The 7254-nt window shown below is 40.5% G+C and overlaps 1 pseudogene; it reads left to right on the top strand.

Annotated features, from left to right (window-relative positions):
- Positions 1–432: 432 nt before the first annotated feature.
- Positions 433–6074, top strand: LOC136548411 (uncharacterized; annotated as a pseudogene).
- The last annotated feature ends 1180 nt before the right edge of the window (positions 6075–7254 follow it).

Raw genomic sequence — 7254 nt, 5'->3', positions numbered from 1 at the left:
ACCCCTCCACACCCACCCATTTCTCCAATCCCTAGCCGCACCGCCGGAACACAGCCACCACCGCTGAGCTGCCTCGTCGCCCGCGAGCTGCGTCGTCACCGACATCCCCCTCTCCCTCGTCACCTCACCCCTCGGCCACTCGTCCTCTCTTCCTCCCTATTTCTCCAAACCCTAGCCGGACCGCCGGAACACAACCGCCGCCGCCGAGCAGCTCGGTCCCCCACGAGTTCCGTCGTCCCCGACATCCCCCTCTCTCTCATCGCCCCATGGACCTATCTCGCCCCTTCCACCTCTTTCTCGGCCCAACCTAACCCTAACCACCGCCGAATTGTGTGTCATCGCCGCACTGGATCTGCTTCCCCGTCGAGTTGGGTTCACCGCACCGGGTCTTGTTCCCCTTTGACGACCACCGCCGACGAGCACCTGGTGGCAATGGTGGCAACAAGGGGTCAAGGTAGGAAGAGACCTGCAGAACAAGAACAAGGTAAGCGAGTCCTCTGTGCAATTACTAGTCTGCGTTCTTCAGCTTTTTATGAATGATTGTTCGATGTCTGTTACTGCTTTATTATTGTAGAATGTTTGTTGAATGATGTGTTGCCTGCTAGGCTATATCGCAAGTAATTAAAGATGTGCTTACTGTCAAAATACCAATGTCAGCTACATGTTATTGGAAGTAATCCCATGTTAGATTCTGGACTTCATTGACATGCTTATAAAACTAGTATATTGCCCGTGCTATGAAGGGCACTAAGAACTTTTGGTACAAACAATCTCTTACTCCATACATTAATTTTATCATCCGGATCACTCTGAAATACAAAGAACAGCGGTGTCAAAATTTTATTCATCCCTTGTATGCATCTTATTCCACCATACATCTTGACAAAGATTAACAATACATTTTTTAAAGACTCCTTGTAAGAAAAATAAAAGAGAAGATAGGACAGGGATCGGACAACAGTGTTTAAACTCAGTGTGTGTGAAGATTTACCTGATTGGACTATGCCATCATCATCACTTTCATCACCTTTACCATTGACCTCTGATTCTGAACCTTTATCCTCTACCTCTGCGCTCTGCATGATTATCCTCTCCTTCACTCTCTGAACAAAGAGCTCATCATTATTACCTTACTTTTGAGATCAAAGAGCTGATCAAGTAACATTTGATTCTGCAAACATATCGACCCTTGTCAAATGCAAGCCAAAACAGTGTACTGTAAAAATATATAAACCACACAGTCAGGTTTTCTACCTTTTTGACCTGATATGCTTCAGAGATATCTCTAGGTTCTCCACCGCACCGGGCACCCACGCCGCCAGCTGGGGAACAACAATGCAGGAAACAGATCTCTAAGGAATAAGGATAACATAGTAAGAAAAATCACATGATAAAAGATGCACCAAGGGTACAACTACTGCATACTGAATAAGATTACTGTTTACTAATGACCAATTTTATTTGATGAACTGATAGTATTTTTTAATGCTCAAACTTCTAACAGATTAAGACTGAACAATCGACAACTTTGATATTTTTAGAAGAACAAGAAATTCTGAAACACAATTTTATTTATTTTAGGTGCAGCTACATGTCCTAAATCCTAACCATACAGCACTTCATATTGATACATAAGTGTAGGTACGAATTCATTAGTAACAAAACATTCGAACACTCCGCATCATGAATCAGGGATCACTGTAGAAGAATATGCTTCCAATCTAAATGTATGACAACACAAACTGATTTTATATGGACTGCCAATTGTGCACCACTGAGATACATGAGGAAGACATTTCATGATTCACGGTATAAAATGGGCAAACAAATAAAACATACATGTTATTGGAAGTAATCCCATGTTAGATTCTGGACTTCATTGACATGCTTATAAAATTAGCCGACATGCTTGTGTAGTTGTGTGTTTGTGCTGCTAGAAGTTGAGCTCAGGGTAGGACATATTGTACTGTTCCATTAGAAATTTACACCAACCAGTTCAATGGAGACAAAAGCTAGGCTTACATAGCTCTAATTTGTGATGGACTACCTTCCTTCTCACCTGCATATCTTTATCCTTGCATAGCTCTAATTTAGTAGAGAATGCAATAGTTTTAACCAGTTACAGAACAGTTAACTACTAATGCTGCCAACTGGTATGAAGTCCATAAAGAAACGTTTTCTCCAAGTATTTCACTGAATAATAGGATCTAAGCTTCTACTATTGATATTTGCTCATGAATCATTTGTCTATTAGCAAGTTCAGTTGATAAATCAACACATTTGATTATCCTTCTTTATTTATGGACTGTTCTTTGCATTATACTACAACAATTGTGGGAACTCATTTAGTCATATGCAGCTGCATAGGGTGGCCTTAGCACTAGACTTATTAAGCTTATTTCAGATTTATCTTGGCATTTATGTTTTAGGAAACAAATTCTTAGCTATCACTAAAAATATATAATTGCATACTGGTTGCCCAACTATACTTGTGTAGGCATACTTGTTGCAGAGTTCCTGATAGGTATACTTGTGCAGGCATACCTGAACAGAATGATAGAATCAGTAGTTAGAGAGGCAATGTGCAGGCATACTTGTTTAATATTTGAGAGAAAATAAAAGATATTATGATCTATGCCCGCTGAATCATTTAGTAGATTAGAACAAACTTATTTCTTGCTGGTTAGTGTACTGTCTCAGAAATATTAGCCATGAATTTGAATTAAGCACATCAACACATTGAGCCAATTTGTGTACATACTGAATGTTTCAGTTCACTTTGGTAGCTCTGAATTTTTTCTAGCCATATGCCTATACTGCATGTTTCATATTTCAGTTCCTGATCATTATCATTTATCAGCTCTTAGTTGTTACCTTTTACTTGTTGCCTATAACCTACCACCTCTTATCCCTTAGCTCTTCCGCAAGCACTACTAGCTCCTACCTCTTCTCTATCTAGCATCTATTATTACTACTCCTTTTTATTCTCTAATAGACACAATCTGCTTGTTCTTTTAAGAACCTCAAAAAACTGAATATGAGAGAAGGCGGGATGAACAAGTGGTGGCGAATCAGAAGGCGTTTGAAGCGTTCGGAATCCTAACAATATCTAGTGAACTTAGTAATTCTTTTCCTCAATCTGCTACAAAGAAGGGGAAAACCTCAGCAAACAAGAAAACAAGTAGTGAAGATTCGGATACATCGGAGTATCTCCTTGAAAATGATGATCAAGGAGATAGTGATGATGATGAAACTGAATCTGATGCGCAGCCACAACCCACTAAGGTGCTTCTTCTATCTTCAAATTACTAGATGGGGAATATTTGCATCGCATTTTAATGTTTTTAATCTGTTCTTTAATGTATGCCCTTGCTTTTTAGATACATATTCTTTCTTTCATACCTGTTCTTTAATATATGCTCTTGATTATTAATGCACATGACTTACTTTATTTTTTTCCACAGTCTCCTTCAGGGCCTAGATGGAAAGTCCTCGCTTCAAAGAAGAAGAAGACAGGTCCCAACATGGCGCCGGGAGTTAGGGTTAGTAAGAGAGTGAGGGCACCGGAAGGTTCACAGGTGCAACCCCCTAGGGCCCTATTCAGATCATCAAAAAGGCTTCAACTTTCAGCGAGAGATGGGCAGATTGAAGATGATCATACAGATGGTCATGATGAAATACCACAAAGGTCTTCTACAGGTGCACAGGAAGACAGTGGAGCTGGTGGTCAGGACATTACAGCTGCAGAGGAAGACGGTGGAGCTGGTTTTCAAGACATGACACTTGCTGAAGACAATGTAGCTGGAGAGGAAGGCACTGAAGGCAAGTTATTTTTTCTTTGTCATTGAAATAGGTCATCTTTTTTGCTGATTTCAATGAAACTAAAGCATTTAAATGCAAATTATATGTTGTAGCTCCTGCACTGAGAGCCCCAAGGAGACCCAGGCCACCCACCAAGGGATCTCAGCTAGACAGGATGACAAAAGCTATGGGAAGGAGAATGCCCATAGCTGTTGCTGAAGGAAAAAGAAGGCCTCATGAACCTGTTCAAGCAGCCAAGTTTGCATCTGAGGCTGGTGTCATCATTCGGGATAAGGTTCCTGTCCTACCTCATTGGAAATTATACAAGAACGACGATGAACATTACAACAATTTTGTGGGAAAGCTCTCTGTAAGTGCATTACTGTTTTTATGGTAAACTTGTATATCTGCTTAACCTGAATTGACTAACTAAATATGGAATTGTCAAATGACTAGGGGCGCTTGGCCATTAACACTAACGACAAGCCAATAGAGGATGCTTGCACCGATATGCTGCGCTCTGGGGTGCGACAAAGGCGTTATCGGCTCAAGAAGAAATACTTCAATGGTGTAAGTGCAAATGAGATTAGGACAACTTCTCCAGTTGAATGCATGACTGATGAATAGTGGAGGGAACTAGTTGCAAAGTGGTCTCATCCAAAGAACATGGTATGGGTATATTCTTTCTCAGTCAGTTTCCAGTGGATCTTATCATTTTTAACCTATGATCTCATCTCACATGTCATTCTCCTTTAGGAAACAAGTGAAAAGAACAAGACTAATCGCGGTAAAGTCAAGTATCATCAGACTACCGGCTCTCGCAGCTATGTGGCACACTTGCATGCATATGTAAGTAACTGATTCTCGACATAGCACTGACTTTGTATCATAAGACTGATAAAACTTTGCTGTAATTGATTCTCTATGAAACAGAAGCATGGGAGGAACAATGCAGAGCCCAGCACAGCGCAAGATGAAGAACTTGATGTGGTGGAGGCCTTCGAGACATGCCATACCAGCTCCAAACATGGTCTAAGTGAACCAGCAAGAGAAGCATTGGTAAGTCCCGACATCTGTTTCGGTGCGCCATTTTGTCCATTAATTGGATAGCATGTCCATTATTAAAATGCATCCTGTTTGGCGTATGTGTTCTACACTTTTGCTATGCTGTCCTAAAAGTCTGACATGGATACATTAAAATGATTTGTGATTGATTCAGGATTCTTTTTCTCTCAATTATATAGACTGCTGTGAAATTTATCTGCCTTCTCTTATTTACTGTGGTTGAGAAGATCAATAATAAATGGAAATCTGTTATTTGGGAGGTTGATATGTGAACCATTAAGTCCCCTGTAATTTTGCTCAAGTGCTCATGTTCACTGAATGAGAGAAAAAATACTAAGAACATGAAATTTCTATCTCTTTGCCCCAACCATTGCTCATTAAAGTATAAATTGTTTCTTCTGTACATTGCTATATCTAATTAAGCTGTTCCTTCATTATATGTATCTATCTTTCTACTCTGCCATCTTGGTTCAGTCTTTCTATAATATGCAAGTATCACTGTGCATATTATGTCGTCATCCGTTTAATGCTGAGCTGAAACATGAACTGAATATGCAATTATCACTGTTTAATGCTGACCTGAAACATGAACTGAATATGCAATTATCACTGTGCATATCTATCTTTCTACTCTGCCTGCCTGCTCACCTCAAATGCTGACCCCAAACATGAACTGAACATTTTAATTTACCTTACTTGACTGCAAATAAGATTCCATTTTGCTGATAACAAGCTGATAACAATCTGCAAATAAAATACATCTTGTGTGATATTTGCACCTCACTTTAATTCAATAAGTATGAACTAATGATGGCTCATTGTTGTTTCAGTCCAACATGGAAGCTTTGAGGGCAGCACCTGTTGCTGAAGGAGAGACAGTAGTATCCAGTGTGCAGGTTGTGTCACAGGCGCTCTCCAAGAACAGCTCAAACAGTTTCCTGAAGAATGTTGGCATCAAACCAGTGGCATCCTCCAACTCAGCAGCATCAAAAGAAGAGCTTCGGGAACAACTAGCAGCTGAAGCTAAGGCTGCTGTACAAGAAGAAATCGATGAGCTCAAGAAGAGAACTGAAGAAGCTGAGGAAAAGATGGAGAGGACACAAAGGGAGATGGAGGATATGAAGAAGCTGGCAGAGGCAAACCAAAAGGCAATGGAGGAGAACAATGCGCTGCTCAAGCGTATCTTGTCCCTGAATTCTTCGAGATGAACCGTTGCCGCTGGTCTGTGCTACCAAGGCCTCTGTGTTGCTGCTGCTGGTGCTTGGCAAGGGGTCTGTGTTGCTGGCTGATTTTGTTTAGTCTAAAACCTATGTTGCTGGTGCTTGGTAACTTTATATTATTAGTTGTGATAATGTGAACTGAGATCAATCTAGAACCTGGAATGTGATGTCAAGTTAGTTATATATGAACTGAGTTTATTAGTGTTGAGTCAGTTGTATGGTGACTGGATTGCTGGATCTATTAAGTTATGGAAGCATTTGGTCATTTTAATATTATTTGCATTTTATAAAAAAAGTAGCATGTGCATCTGTGATAAAAATTCTGGGTTCTGTGATGATATTGCAATGTGATCAGTGACGAAAATTTTGTTTTCTGTCACCTTATCGTAATTTTAATCTGTGACGAAGATTCTGGGTTCTGTGATGAAAATGTAAACCACTCACAGGAAGCCACGTGGACTAATCATAGCGTGCCATGTGGCCCAAAAAAGCGCCATGTGGACCCACCATGTCACTGGACACGTCAGCTGGCCACGTCACCTGCCACGTGGACGTGCCACGTGCGCAAGACACGTCAGCTGCCAGCGTGGCAAGCGCCGTTTGGTAACCTGACGGAGCAGCATGTTATGACGAAAACCTAGGTACATTAGTGACGAAAACTCTTCGTCATTGAATGATATCCATTCAGTGACGAAACAAGACATTTCGTCAAAGTTGTTGATCAATGACGCTCATTCCATGACGAATCTGTTTTCATCACAAGTTCGTCATAGAAGAACTTTGGTGATGATTTTGGAGTCTTCCGTGACGAAAGGGGAGCGTCATTGATGAGCACTTCCCTAGTAGTGATCAACTTCTTTTTTCTCTATGGTTAAACTTATCTGTGGCATATTTAATATGCAGGCCCTATTTAGGCCCTTTGTGATCTCCAGTTCTGATCTGGAGCACTTTGGGTGGCTTTGGTACCCTTAATCATGTTAGGTAATGTCTTGCTTTAATGCTTTTATACATGTTTGGATCTTATAAGAAAATGCATGTGTTTCGACAGAGGAATGTATATGATTTCGTTGTTCACTGTGCTTAATTTGAAATACAACATCATTGTGCACACCGTCTAGCTTGTTTTTTTTCTTTTAAATCCCATTCGTTAATTTCTTTCTAAGATATA

The sequence above is a fragment of the Miscanthus floridulus genome, chromosome 4 (genome assembly GCF_019320115.1).
Source record: "Miscanthus floridulus cultivar M001 chromosome 4, ASM1932011v1, whole genome shotgun sequence".
Classification (NCBI taxonomy): domain Eukaryota; kingdom Viridiplantae; phylum Streptophyta; class Magnoliopsida; order Poales; family Poaceae; genus Miscanthus; species Miscanthus floridulus.
Note: the sequence above shows the minus strand (reverse complement) of the source record. Positions and strands in the feature narration are given on the sequence as shown.